The sequence below is a fragment of the Dendrobates tinctorius genome, unplaced genomic scaffold (genome assembly GCF_039654945.1).
Source record: "Dendrobates tinctorius isolate UK_male_01 unplaced genomic scaffold, ASM3965494v1 ptg000082l, whole genome shotgun sequence".
NCBI lineage: Eukaryota > Metazoa > Chordata > Amphibia > Anura > Dendrobatidae > Dendrobates > Dendrobates tinctorius.
The window spans coordinates 16,206,124-16,221,418 of record NW_027361750.1 but is presented as its reverse complement, the minus strand read 5'-3'; the positions used below and the strand labels follow the sequence as shown (position 1 = coordinate 16,221,418).

General features: G+C 47.2%; 1 protein-coding gene across 4 annotated transcripts in view; it reads right to left on the bottom strand.

The window, feature by feature from the left end:
• ASPH (aspartate beta-hydroxylase) overlaps positions 1 to 15,295 on the bottom strand; it is a 303,702-nt gene that overhangs the window by 197,006 nt on the left and 91,401 nt on the right. The gene's annotated exons all lie outside the window — the stretch shown is intronic.

The following is a 15,295-nucleotide window of genomic DNA, read 5'->3' as shown; positions in this document are numbered from 1 at the left end:
AGAGAGCTCCTGATGTGCCTAAACAGTGGAACTGTTGTGAATTCGCTTTCTGGCCTACCTCTGGTTATTAGTGAAGGTAGTGGAGCTGGATATATTGACAAAAGGGTCGCGAGTTCTCTTTCTAGACTCCCTCTGGTGGTTATTGAAGGTAATGGAACTGATCTGATTAACAGAGGCTTGCCATCTGATAATGAGGACGACGTTTGGAGATCTGGAGTTTCTGACTGGATTTAAGACAGCCGACTCTCTCTATCCCTGCTGGTGATTTTTTCCTGCCTCCTGAGGTCTTAGTTTCCAGCTCAGTCCCTGCATGCTCAGCTAAGTGTTTTTTACTATTGTTCACATTTGATCTGGTTTTATGTGGTCAGCCAGCTCCGGGTGGGGCTGTGCTGAATCTCCATCCATATGTTACTGCTTGTGCCAGTTTGTTTTTGTCCTATATTAGATTGGCTTCTTTTTGCTCTGCTTTCAGAATATACCAGAGTGCTGATATAGTGGGCGTAGTCGTGCGACTTCAGTATTTTTCTATCAGATGTGTTGGACATTTTTTGCAGGGTTTTTTGCGCGATTGCAGACTGTCTTTCCTTTCCTGTCTAGTTAGTGTGGGCCCCATCGTTTGCTCAGTCTATTTTCCTACCTACGTTTGTGTTTTCATTTTATCTCACTGACAATATATGTTTGGGGGCTATCTATTCCTTTGGGGTCTGTTCCGGGGCAGTTTAGATTTCCCCTTTCTTGCTTTAGGCTTATTTAGCTCTATGGCTGTGTCGAGGCGTCTAGGATCATCGTAGTTACGCTCCACGGCTACTGCTAGTTGTGTAGATAGGATCAGGGGTCTGCAATCCGCTTAGTTACCAACCTCTCTGGTTTTCTGTGGCTTAGCTTGGTCTTGCTCTCCTCCTTGGTGACCCAATCATAACAGGAAACCCCTCAATTCTAACTTCAACCCTAAATCCAACACACCCCTAACCCGAATCCCAACCCTAACCACAATCCTAACCCTAATCCCAACCCTAACCCCAACACACCCCTAACCCTAACACCAACCCTAACCCTAATCCCAACCCTAACTCCAACCCCAACCCTAATCTTAATTCCAACTCTAATTCCAACCCTAGTGGAAAAATAAAAATAAATTTTCTTTATTTCATTATTTTCCCTACCTATGGGGGTGATAAAGGGGGGGGGTTATTTACTATTTTTTATTTTGATCACTGTGAGGGTCTATCTCACAGTGATCAAAATGTACCTGGAATGAATAAATGAATCTGCCGGACGGCAGACTCGGCAGGTGCACTGCGCATGCGCCCGCCATTTTGGAAGATGGCTGCACCCATGGAGGAAGACTGAGGGAAGCTGGGACTCGGGAGGTACAGAGGGGTAGGGGTGGGATTGGACCGAGCAGAGAGCGGAGGACAGGATGGAGGGGAGCAAACACGGCGGCAGATCGCTGTCTCCATCCATGGACGATGATACTGCAGCATCGCCCATGGCTGGATTGTAATATTTCACCAAGTTTCATTGGTGAAATATTACAATTCCTCTGATTAGCTTTTGAAAGTGAAATAGCTAATCAGAGCGATCGTAGCCACAGGAAGGGGGGGCAAAGCCTCTCCCCTGGGGTGAAGTACAAGTCCTCCTGTACCTGCGGGTCGGGTGACCCAAGTCACCCGACCCGCAGGAATGTGATCCCATCATGACGCATATGCTCCGTCACAGGTAAAAAAGGCACAGGTTTTCATGATGCATACGCTGCGTCACAGGTCGAGAAGGGGTTATTATTTGGTTGCACACCCTTTGAAATAAATAACTGCAATCAATTGCTTCCTATAACCATCAACAAGCTTCTTCTCAGGTGTCTCATATTTGAAGTGCGCCTTCTTGCAAGCAGCAATTTTAAGATCTCTCCACAGGTGTTCAATGGGATTTAGATCGGGACTCATTGCTGGGCACTTGAGAACCCTCCAGCGCTTTGTTTCCATCAATTTATGGGTGCTTCTTGAAGTCGGTTTGGGGACTTTGTCCTTCTGGAAGGTCCACAGCCACAGCGTTCCCAGTAATGCCTTGCGGCAAGGCCCTGTAATGACGTAGTCTCGCGAGATCACTATAACAACGCGAGACTACGTCATCACAGGTCTCGCAAGGCATTACTGGGAACGCTGAGGCCCGGGAATGCATCGCGGGACGCCGGAAGGTAAATATACCCCGATTTTTTTATTTTTTTTTAGCATTTTAACATTCTATCTTTTACTATTGAGGCCGCATAGGCGGCCTCAATAGTAAAAACCTGGTCACACTTGTCAAACACTATGTTTGACAAGTGTGACCAACCTGTCAATCACTTTCCAAGCGATGCTTCAAATCGCTTGGAAAGTGCTTGAATATCGCACGCGAAAATCGCGGCAAAATCGCGATCATAATCGCGGTAAAATCACGGTGAAGTCGCGCTGAAAAAAACGCGCGATTTCTGGGAAGGAGTCCGGTTTTTAGTGAGCGTTTTAAAACGCTACGCGGGCACATAGCCTAAGCGTTTCCGCAGCGGAAAAAACCGCACCATTAGCCCAACATGTGCGGATTCAATTATGATTACATGGGAGGCTTTTCTTAAGCGTTTCCGCTGCAGAAATGCGCGTCTAAAAGCGCTGCGGAAACCCTTAAGAAAAGAAACGTGGGCACACAGCCTTAGGGTAAGTTCACACAGGGTGTTTTTGCTGCTTTTTTTTCTGTAGCAAAACCTGATTTCTTGGCAGGAAAGAAGCTGTGGCAAAAACGCAGGTTTTTGTGCGTTTTTTTCATGCGTTTTTGTGTCTCTTTGTGCATGCTAATAAAGTTGAGTGCCCCCAGAGGAAAAAAAAAAATAAAAAATAGAAGAGATAGCTGCTTCCTGTAGAACCACCCATAACATTAATGCTCATTCTCCTATACCAAGACATGGCTATTACCAGATACTCCCTCACAATAGCTCACAATCAGGACACCTCATTACCTGACACTACCCCACAATAGCTCACTGTCACTATGGACACCTCACTAACCACACCCCAAGCTCTTGGCTGGGAGGTCACTTCCTGCTGTCCATGACTTTTCTGCAGAAAAAAAGTAGCAAGTAATGATACCTGCATTTTTGCGTTTTTTTTCCAATACCCATTCAAGCCAATGGGTGAAAAACGCTGCAATAACGCTGCAAAAATGCTGAAAGAAGTGACATGCTCTATGTCCAAAAAAACGCAGTATAGCACAAGATCCTTTATGACACAAAAAAAACAGTGTGTGCGCATGAGATTTCTGAAATCTCATAGGCTTTGCTGGCAATGGAAAAAGCAGCTGAAAACTAGCATAAAAAATGCAGCAAAAACGTCCAGTGTGAACGTACCCTTACAGTAGTATAAAATTTTTTTTTTTTTTTTTTTTAACCACACAGGTGACAATTTTCCCAGTAAGGGCAGCTCCTTCAGGAGGTCTTGGGGTCTCCTTTCTCAAAACCAGAAGTGAGAAATAAGGAGCTGCAGCAGAGCAAAGTCCGCTATGATCACCGTTATCACAGCTGAAGGGACCAATAAACTGGGTTCCATATCCTTATTCACGTGCCTCCAGACAAAGAGATTTTTGCGATACTTCCAGCGTCATACAATTCTACGGTGTCATCATAAAAAGATGACGCTGTAAAAGATGGATTTTTGGTTCTTACCGTAAAATCTCTTTCTTGGAGCGTTCATTGGGGGACACAGATTACCATGGGTGTATGCTGCTGCTGCTGCTAGGAGGCTGACACTATGCAAAACAAGAAAATTAGCTCCTTCCCGGCAGAATACACCCACCGACAGGCACCAAGTGCCTCAGTTGGTGAGAAAGCAGTAGGAGAAGCAACGAAAACACTAAAGATATGTACCAACCCAACAAGGGACTCAAAGACCCAACACGGTACAATTTAAACAGGGAGGGTGCTGTGTCCCCCAATGAAGGCTCCAAGAAAGAGATTTTACGGTAAGAACCAAAAATCCATTACCATGATTACCATGGGACGTTCCAAAGCAGTCCCAAGGGCGGGAACAGCAATAGAGGAACGAAAAACCAGGAAGGGCTTAGGTTGGCCGATGCGCCACCGCCGACTGCAGAACCTTCCTACCAACAACTACATCAGACGAGGCCTGGGTATGAACCCTGTAGAACCTCGCAAAAGTGTGCAAAGACGACCAAGTCGCGGCCCTACAAATTTGTAAAGCCGAAGACTGGTGACGAACGGCCCACGAAGCTGCCACAGCCTGAGTGGAATGAGCTCTCACTCCCGGAGGGGGCCGTTTTTCCTGAAGTCGGTACGCTTCCAGAATGGTAGAACGAATCCAGCAAGCGATCGTGGATTTGGATGCCGGAAGCCCTTTCCGGCGACCTTCAGAGATGACCAGTAGTGTTGAGCATTCCGATACCGCAAGTATCGGGTATCGGCCGATACTTGCTGTATCGGAATTCCGATACCGACTTCCGATATTTTTTCAATATCGGAAGTCGGCATCGGAAGTTCAAAGTTGATTGACAGCCGAAATGACATCATCATGATGCGCGGTGTGTGCGCATCATGATGCGCCGTCATTTCGGGCCTTCCGGGGGTCTCTGCCGGCCTGCCGGGGGGCTGTGTGGACTGCCCGGGGTCTGTACCGGCCTGCCGGGGGGCTGTGCCGGCCTGCCGGTGGTCTGTGCACCCTGTGGGGGTCTGTACCGGCCTGCCGGGGGGCTGTGCCGGCCTGCCGGTGGTCTGTGCACCCTGTGGGGGTCTGTACCGGCCTGCCGGGGGGCTGTGCCGGCCTGCCGGGGGGCTGTGCTGATGTCCGGGGGTCTGTGCAAGCATCGTCCGATGGGACTATAAGTCCCATCTGGCGATGCCTGCTACCATGACAGTGATTGACACATTAGCCAATGATGGGACAGTAGTAGTCCCATCATCCGGCTAATGTGTTAAATGTTAAAAAAAAAAAAAAAAAATACTACATACATACTACATAAATACTACATGCTACATACATACTACATGCATGCTACATACATACTACATATATACTACATACATACTACATACATACTACATACATGCTACATGCATACTACATATATACTACATACATACTGCATGCTACATGCATGCTACATACATACTACATGCTACATGCATGCTACATACATACTACATGCTACATACATACCACATATATACTACATACATACTACATATATACTACATACATACTACATACAATACATTCATACAATACATACATAGACATACAGTACATATAACAGAGTAACATACTTACCAATACTTGTCACATTGTTCCCCGAAGCCATTGTCTTTTACGGAATAAATATTAACATAACAAACCATAAAAATACTCACCCACGATCCGAAGCAGTCCACGAGTGTGTCCCACGACGATCTTGGGTAGAGAACGGCAGCATCAGCTGATGCTGCCGTTCTCTACGGGCTGCAGGAATCCAATGACGGAAGGTAGGTATCCTTCCGCACTGTATTCCTCCGCCACTTAAAAAAAAAAAGTCCCTAGTCTCACTTTATGCCATTGCTGTGTGGGAAATTCCCACACAGCAATGGCATAAAGTGAGACTAGGGACTTTTTTTTTTTTTTTTAAGTGGCGGAGGAATACAGTGCGGAAGGATACCTACCTTCCGTCATTGGATTCCTGCAGCCCGTAGAGAACGGCAGCATCAGCTGATGCTGCAGTTCTCTACCCAAGATCGTCGTGGGACACACTCGTGGACTGCTTCGGATCGTGGGTGAGTATTTTTGTGGTTTGTTATGTTAATATTTATTCCGTAAAAGACAATGGCTTCGGGGAACAATGTGACAAGTATTGGTAAGTATGTTACTCTATGTTATATGTACTGTATGTCTATGTATGTATTGTATGAATGTATTGTATGTAGTATGTATGTAGTATATATGTGGTATGTATGTAGCATGTAGTATGTACGTAGTATGTATGTAGCATGCATGTAGCATGCAGTATGTATGTAGCATGCATGTAGTATATATGTAGTATGTATGTGGTATGTATGTAGCATGTAGTATGTATGTAGCATGCATGTAGCATGCATGTAGTATATATGTAGCATGCATGTAGTATATATGTAGTATGTATGTAGCATGTAGTATGTATGTAGCATGCATGTAGTATATATGTAGTATGTATGTAGCATGTAGTATGTATGTAGCATGCATGTAGTATGTATGTAGTATGTATGTGGTATGTATGTAGCATGTAGTATGTATGTAGCATGCATGTAGTATATATGTGTTATGTATGTAGCATGTAGCATGCATGTATGTATGTAGTATGTATGTGGTATGTATGTAGCATGCATGTAGTATGTATGTAGCATATATGTAGTATGTATGTAGCATGTAGTATGTATGTAGCATGCAGTATGTATGTAGCATGCATGTAGTATATATGTAGTATGTATGTAGCATATATGTAGTATGTATGTAGCATGTAGTATATATGTAGTATGCATGTAGTATATATGTAGTATGTTGCATGTAGTATATATGTAGTATGCATGTTGCATGCATGTAGTATATATGTATGTATGTTGCATGTAGTATATATGTAGTATGAATGTAGCATGTATGTAGTATGAATGTAGCATGTATGTAGCATGTAATTTTTTTTTTTTTTTTTACATTCAACACATTAGCCGGATGATGGGACTACTACTGTCCCATCATTGGCTAATGTGTCAATCACTGTCATGGTAGCAGGCACCGCCCGATGGGACTTGTAGTCCCATCGGACGATGCCTGCACAGCCCCCCGGCAGGCCGGCACAGCCCCCCGGCAGGCCGGCACAGCCCACCGGCAGGCCGGCACAGCCCCCCCGGCAGGCCGGCACAGCCCCCCCGGCAGGCCGGCACAGACCCCCCGGCAGGCCGGCACAGACCCCCTGGCAGGCCGGCACAGCCCCCCGAAAGGCCCGTACAGACCCCAGAGAGGCTGTACAAGGCAAAAACAGGGTTTTTCTTATTCCGATACCGGAAGTCCCATAGACTTGAATGGGACTTCCGGTATCGGATTTCGGCGATACCGATACTTTTTTTTTTTTTTTTTTTTTTTTAAGATCGGCCGATCCATTCCGATCCGATACTTTGAAGTATCGGACGGTATCGCTCAACTCTAATGACCAGCAAGGAATCGGGACTGACGAAATGAAGCGGTCCTGGCGAGACAGACACGCAAGGCTCTAACTACATCCAGTTTGTGGAGAGACTTCTCAAGAGGGTGAGAAGGAGCAGGATAAAAAGATGGGAGAACGATATCCTCAGTGATGTGGAAAGAGGATACCACCTTTGGAAGTAAAGAAGGAACGGGCCTGAGGACGACCTTGTCCTGATGGAGAATCAGGTAAGGAGAACGACATGACAAGGCCGCCAACTCAAACTCTTCTGATGGATGTAATGGCAATCAAGAAGGTTACCTTCCATGAGAGAAGGGATAAAGGAATGTCCTGGATAGGCTCGAACGGCGCCTTTTGGAGAGCGCCAAGAACAAGACTGAGATCCCACGGGTCTATCGGCGAACGATGAGGAGGAGCGACATGGGCGACCCCCTTGGAGAAAAGTCTTAACCTGCGGTAAGGAAGCGAGCTCTCTTTGGAAGAGGATAGACAGAGCAGAGACCTGGCCCTTGAGGGTGCGGAGGGACAGACCCGCATCTAAGCCAGACTGGAGAAAACCAAGTATGGATGGAATGGAAAAGGACATTGGAAAGACTTTATCATCGTCGCAACAATGGAAAAAAGCCTTCCAGTACCTATGGTAAATGCAGGAAGAGGCTGGTTTTCTGGCTCTGATCATAGTATGAATCACCTGGATGGACAAACCCGATTCCCTCAGGATCGCGGCCTCAACGGCCATGCCGTTAAACTCAGAGACTGAGAATTCTCGTGGTAAAGGGGGCCTTGCGAGTGAAGATCTGGACGGTCTGGAAGCCTCCAGGGCACGTCCGCGAGCATGTTCACCAGCTCCGCGTACCAAGGCCGTCTTGGCCAGTCTGGAGCCACTAGAATCACTGGGACGCCTTCCGATTTTATCTTCTTGACCACTCTTGGGATCAAGGCAAGAGGCGGAAACCAGAGACAGAAGTTGGAATTGGGACCACGGAATCACTAGGGTGTCGCAAGCGACGGCTAGGGGATCCCTGGACCTGGCTACGAAGCGCGGAACCTTGTGGTTCATCCGAGATGCCATGAGATCGACATCCGGTGAGCCCCAGCGCTGGCATATCTGATTGAAGACTGTGGGATGAAGAACCCATTCGCCTGATGCTAGGCCTTGACAACTCAGGAAGTCGGCTGCCCAATTTTCCACCCCTGGAATGTGAACGGCGGAGATTGCCGGAACGTAACGTTCTGCCCAGCGCAGTATCTTTGCCACTTCTGACATTACTTGTCTGCTGCGTGTGCCCCCCTGATGGTTTATGTACGCCACAGCCGTGGCGTTGTCTGATTGAATGCAGACTGGCTTGCCTACGAGGAGAGGCTGCCAGCGGAGGAGGGCAAGGAAGATTGCTCTGATCTCCAGAAGATTGATAGGGAGGAAAGCTTCCTGTGGATTCCCGCATCCTTGGGCTGTTTTCTTATGGAAAACCGCTCCCCACCCTAGAAGGCTGGCATCGGTGGTGATGACTTGCCACTGAAGCAGAAGAAAGGACCTTCTTTGTAGAACTGACGCTGGCATTGTCCACCAAGTCAGGGATTTGCCTCATTCTGAGAGGGAGGAGAATGGGGCAGTCCAAGGCCAACGTGGTCTTGTCCCAGGCTGAAAGAAGGGACAGCTGGAGGGGGCGAAGGTGAAATTGTGCAAAGGGCACTGCTTCCATGGAGGCTACCATCTTCCCCAGAACCTTCATGCAGGATCGAAGGGGAATGGGCGTTGGCCGATTGAGGCTTCGGATTCCCTTGGAAAGAGGCGCAAATTTTTCCCTAGGAAGAAACACCCGGGCTAGATTCGTGTCGAATTCCATGCCCAGAAAGGTCAGGCGCTGAGTGGAGCTCAGAATGGACTTCTCCTTGCTGACTATCCATCCGAGGCGGCAGAGAGTATCCAGGGTTATGCGAAGACTCTGAAGACAGTCTTGATGGGACGAGTCCTTGATCAAGAGATCGTCCAGATAAGGGATGATGAGGATCCCCCTGGAGAGAAGGATGGCCATGACTTTCGCCATCACCTTCGTGAAAACAAGGGGAGCGGAGGCTAGGCAGAAGGGAAGAGCCGTGAACTGGTAGTGATTTTCCTGAAATTGCAAAACGAAGATATTTCTGATGTTGCAAACAAACAGGGATGTGAAGATATGCATCCCGTATGTCCACAGAGCAGGGAAATTCTCCGGGTTCCATTGAGGCTATCACCGTTCGAAGGGACTCCATTTTGAAATGGAGAATCTTCACGTGGCGATTGAGCAATTTGAGGTCCAGGATTGGACGAAAGGAACAGTCATTCTTCGGGACTACGAACAGATTTGAATAGAATCCTGAAAACCGTCCGTTTGGGGGAACGGGAACGATCACTCCGGCGGAAAGAAGGGAGAAGACGGCCTGAAAGAACCCTGGAATCTGGGACCGCTGTCTTGGAGGTCGAGACAGGAAAAACCGTCTGTTTGGGGGGGATGCAAAAATCGATCTTGTATCCGGATGCGACGATTTCACTGACCCAAGCATCGTCGACAACAGACAACCAAGCGTCCACCAAAAAGGAAAGTCTGCCTCCCACCCTGAAAGAGCTTCCAGGTGGGAGTGACCCGTCACTTGGAGGAAAACCTACCGGAATGGGCGCCTGAAGACCTGGAGTATTGTCCTCTAGATCTCCAGAGGGGAGCAAGCTTGTAAGATGGTCTTTTCTGCTCCCGCTCCCTAGAGGCGGAAGGCCGACCTTGCTGGGTAGATCTCTCTGTGGAAGAGAAGGGACGAAAAGGCCTAAACGTCCGAAAACCCTTCTTGTTAAAAAAAAGCGTTTTGGTCGAGACTGGGGAAGAGAAGTGCTTTTACCACCAGTGGCATCGGAAATTATCTGATCCAGCTTGGCTCCAAAAAGCCTAGAGCCATGGAATGGCAGGTTGGTAAGCAACTTTTTAGAAGTGGTATCCGCATTCCATGACTTTAGCCAAAGGACTCGGTGTATGGCTACTATGTTGCTGTTAGCCCTTGCTACGCACCCGGCCGCATCCAAGGAGGCGGCCAACAGGTATTTACCTGCATGATTAATTTGATCTGCTAGATCTGCCAGCTCATCTTGCGGGGCTGCCGCTAAGATGCCCTTGCGAAGAATTTTTGCCCAAGCCGAAATGACTTTCGCCACCAAGACGGATGCGAAAATAGGACAGAGAGGCGCCGGAAGCCTCAAAAATTGATTTGACAGATTCTGTTGGATATTTAAGCGATGCCCCGTCTGGAAGGGATAGAACCATTTTAGAGGCTATCCGGGAAACTGGGGGATCCACCTCGGGAGCCTTGGTCCACTTTGTGAGCAGGTCCGCATCAAAGGGGTAGAGCACATCTAAGTACTTGCAGCCTGAGAAACGTTGCTCAGGGTGCTCCCAGTGTTTGGATAGAGTACTATTGAACTCTTTGTGATTGGGAAAGGTTCGAGATGGAGGCCGAGCTCGTTTAAAGAGGACAGAACATTCCTGAGGGGGCTCTTTATTCTGCTTAATTTTGAGGGTTTCGAAGATAGCCGAAATTAGACTATCGACCGTGTCCCGTGTTTTAGATACGTTGCCTGCTTCTGAGTCAGATCCCGATTGGGAATCATTGTCTGACCAAAGGTCGTCTTCTGAGGAAGGAGCCGACGAAGGAAACCTGGGCGAAGCAGAAGGACCTTGCGAGCTGGAAGAGGAGCCAGACAGAGCCCGCTTCCTAGAACTCCTACCCGGTCTGTCCCTCTGAAGGTCGCCGTCAGGAGCGGACGACACGCCGTGAGAGGCGGTCGGCGCACCGGTGGCTGTAGATAGCTGCGGCAAACGTTCTAAGACCTGGACCAGGGACTGAGAGACTTTAGTCAGATCAGAAACCGACTGAGACATTGCCACGGCCCACTGTGGTGGAGGTGGAGAGCTCTCATTTTGGGCTTCGGTGTGCTCCTGAGGGGCCGACATAATGGAAGGACTGCAGGACGGGCAGAAGGGAGACGACTGACCTGATGCCCACTTCTTTTTGCAACACGCACAGGCATAGTGAATGGCTGTGAGTCTAGAACAGAGAGCCCTTGCAGGGTTGGGCATATGTATAGAGTGTGACAGAATGTCGCACGAACTGAGGTGAAACTGCCGCAGGGAGCTAACTGCAGCCTTAGGAAGAAATCAGAGCAGAGCCTACCCAGGTTCAGAAGTGCAGCCAGGAACGCCGCTGTGTCCCCCAAGCAGAGATCCGAAGGAGAGAAAAACTCTCTTCCAGGCAGACAGAACGGCGATAGCGGTGGGCGGAGCTCAGTGGCGGAGCCGCGTGATTGGAAGAAACTGCGGGGGGGGGGGGGTGTTAGGTAAACCTTGAGACTGGTAGCGCTGAGGTGAAAATAGCCCTGTAATGGGTTAATAAAGAGCGCGAAAAGAGCACGCGCAGAGCAAGGAGGAGGAGGCTTTCAAAGAGAAAGCGAAAGTTACCGGTTACCCCCCCGAGGCTTATGTCCTACGGTGCACCGGGAACCTGTGCTGTTAAAGCTAATGAAAACCCGGGGCCAACCGTGCCTGCGCAACTCACTGCTGAACCCCGTGGAGGTGAGCGATGAGGAAGGAAGGGCGGGAGATTCAAACAGGGACTTCTGAGAAAGGAGCTACAGAGCTTCAAACAGGGACCGATGTAAATGCTACCAGAGTCGCCTGTAGTGGCCCCTGTCAGACTAGGGAGGTCTGCTTCTATCCATTTGAATGCAGAGCTGGAGGGGCATTTATCCAGCTTACCTTAAAATCCTGAAGATAACCACAGGGGCCCACGGGTAGGGAGCAGGCCGCTGGGAGAAAAGGTCCTCTGTACCCGCACCATGTCCACTTGGTGCAGAAGATGGCGCCAACTAGAATGGGAACGTCACCGCCAGTGACCGCCGTCTTCCTCTCAGCCCTGTCCTGGGAGAGGGATGAGGAGGGGAATCGGCAGGACCGGCCACCTGTATCCGCCGATAGCACCCGACGGTGATATGGGAAAAGGTCCTGCCTGCGGTCCTGAGAGTTGCGATGTGGGTAACACCACACTGCTCGCTCAGCCGCCAAATATTGAAAAGCAGGATGAACTTACACCCTGTTTCCTGATGCTGAATCTGAAAGATTGAAAAGAGAGAGATTAATACACACAATTAAGCCCTAAAAAAAAAAAAAAAAAAAAAAAAAAGAAATGAATGGTTAATTGCGGATCTGGGGAGATCCCGGTCCGCCTCCTACAGACACTAAGCACAAACTGAGGTACTTGGTGCCTGTCGGTGGGTGTATACTGCCGGGGAGGAGCTAATTTTCTTGTTTTGCACAGTGTCAGCCTCCTAGCAGCAGCAGCATACACCCATGGTAATCTGTGTCCCCCAATAAGGCGATAAAGAAATATAGCTGTTATATGTGGTTATTGGCGATAAGGCGCTAATGACTGGCCCATGCACACAGCACGGATTCCACTTTCATATGTCAAGAAAAGCTGGAACTGGAGTTACAAGGAACTTGGACTGACAGGGATATTTAGACCAGGGCAGTTTTGTTGAAGGGGTTGTCCAGCATTAAGCCCTTCTGCATTGGCAGTTGAGAGGTACTGATCAGCTTGTCCAAGTGTGAAAAACTTGCTGCATCATTCCCAAGATGACTCATGGCTGTACTAGCGCAAAAGAGTGCTTCTACTCAATTCTGAGCAAAGGGTCTAAATACGTATGACCAGGTGATATTTCAGTTTTTCTTTTAGAATAAATTTACAAGAATTTCTACATTTCTGGTTTTTTTTTTCCAATCAAGGTGGGGTGCAGAGTGTACATTAATGAGAAAAAAATGAACTTTTTTGAATTTACCAAGTGGCTGCAATGAAACAAAGAGTTAAAAATTTAAAGGGGTTTGAATATTTTCTGTACCCACTGTAGCTCCCCAAACCATCACTGATTGTGGAAACTTCACACTAGACCTCAAGCAGCTTGGATGGTCTGTTTCTCCACTCTTCCTCCAGACTCTGGGATGTTGATTTCCAAGGTCTAGTGTGAAGTTTCCACAATCAGTGATGGTTTGGGAGCCATGTCATCTGCTGGTGTAGGTCCGCTGTGTTTTATCAAGATCAAAGTCAGTAAAGCCGTCTACCAGGAAATTTTAGAGCACTTCATGCTTCCCTCTGCCGACAAGGTTTTGGAGATGGAAATTTAATTCTCCAGCAGAACTTGGCACTTGTCTGCCAAAAGTACCAATACCTGGTTTAAAGACAACAGTATCACTGTGCTTGATTGGCCAGCAAACTCATCTGACCTTAACCCCAAAGAGAACCTATGGAGTATTGTCAGGAGGAAGATGAGAGACACCAGACCCAACAATGCAGACGAGCTGAAGGCTGATATCAAAGCAACCTGGGCTTCCATAACACCTCAGCAGTGCCACAGGCTCATCGCCTCCATGCCACGCCATATTGATGCAGTAATTGATGCAAAAGGAGCCCCGACCAAGTATTGAGTACATTTACTGAACATACATTTCAATAGGCCAACATTTTGGATTTTAAAATAATTTTTTCAAGCTGGTGTTATAAAGTATTCTAGGTAACTGAGATAATGACTTTGGGTTTTCAGTGGCTGTAAGCCATAATCATCAACATTAACAGATATAAACACTTGAAATAGATCACTCTGTAATGACTATATAATATATGAGTTTCACTTTTTGTATTGAAGAACTGAAATAAATTAACTTTTCGATGATATTCTAATTTTGTGAGAAACACCTGTATATGGAAAAAAGTGTAAGAGAGAATATAGGAACTGCAATATCGACTTGCGGTGCAAATGTTCCATTCTTTGAAACTTCTTTAAGGCTTCACCCCTTCATGACCTTGGATGTATAGGTACATCCAAGGTCGTGTCCCTGCCTAAGATGAAAGCGTCGACATTGAGCCTGCACCTTTCCACGCACGACAGCTAATCCGATCAGCTGTCGGTCCTCTGGACACAAGATTCACTGCATTTAACACTCACCGTTGGGAGGGAAGCGTGTCCCAAGACCAGCCCATCAGCACCCATTACATCATCGCGTGGCGCTAATGAGTTGTCATCCTGACAACCAGGGGTCTCCAGAAGTCCTCCATGCCCAACATTGTAAATCCCCTATGAACGCCGGCGCGTGGCACAGCCATGTGTGTAGCACTGGCGATCGGATGAACACTGCTTTAAGGCTTTTAAAAAAACCGTTGCAGTAAAAAAAAAAAAGTGCAAATCACCCCCTTTTTGCAACATTGAAAATAAAACAATTAAAAATAAAATACACATTTGGCATCATACTGCCTGATCAGTTTTAGCGTTTAGTGAACATGGTAAATAAAAAACTCCCAAAAAATTGTAAAATTGCATTTTTTTTTGCAATTTCGCCGCACTCAGAATTTTTTCCCCGTTTTCTGGTACGCTATATGGGAAAATTAATGGTGTCATTCAAAAGTACAACTCATCCGCCAGAAAACAAGCCCTCACATGGCCATATTGATGGAAAAATAAAAACAGTTATGGCTCTGGGGAAAAAGGGAGCAAACCGCAAAAGCGCAAAAATGGAAAATCACAAGGTGCTGAAAGGGGTTAACGCTGCAAAATCCAACAAGTGGCTAAAAGAGACCGGATTATTATGCCAATATTTTATATGTAAAAAGACGGCAGCAAGGTAAAATCATCTAAGATGACAAATCCGACGCTTGAGCTGGTATTTTCTGATTAAACGACGCAGTTACGATGGCGTTTAAAAGGCGTTGTGTGCACAAACCCCTACATTGGTTTGAATGATTCCTTCTTCGGGAAAACACAATTCATTTTACTGCAAGGCAGCACAGATGTTATTGTATGATGCATTGTGGCTTGTTACAGTTTGGTGGTTTTCAGTGCTTTCAGGTTTATTTTTAAAGTGAGTGTGCTCAGGGTATGAGCATCTTTGGAACTTTGCTGCCTGTAGACTATTTTTTTTTAGTTTTCTGCTCTAAGAAAATACTGTGTGCTGAACTGCAATGCATTTTTGTGGCGGAGTTCATAATACCAATCATGTTATGCGAAGACCAAATCTCTGTTAAAAAATGCAACCAAGGCACCATATTT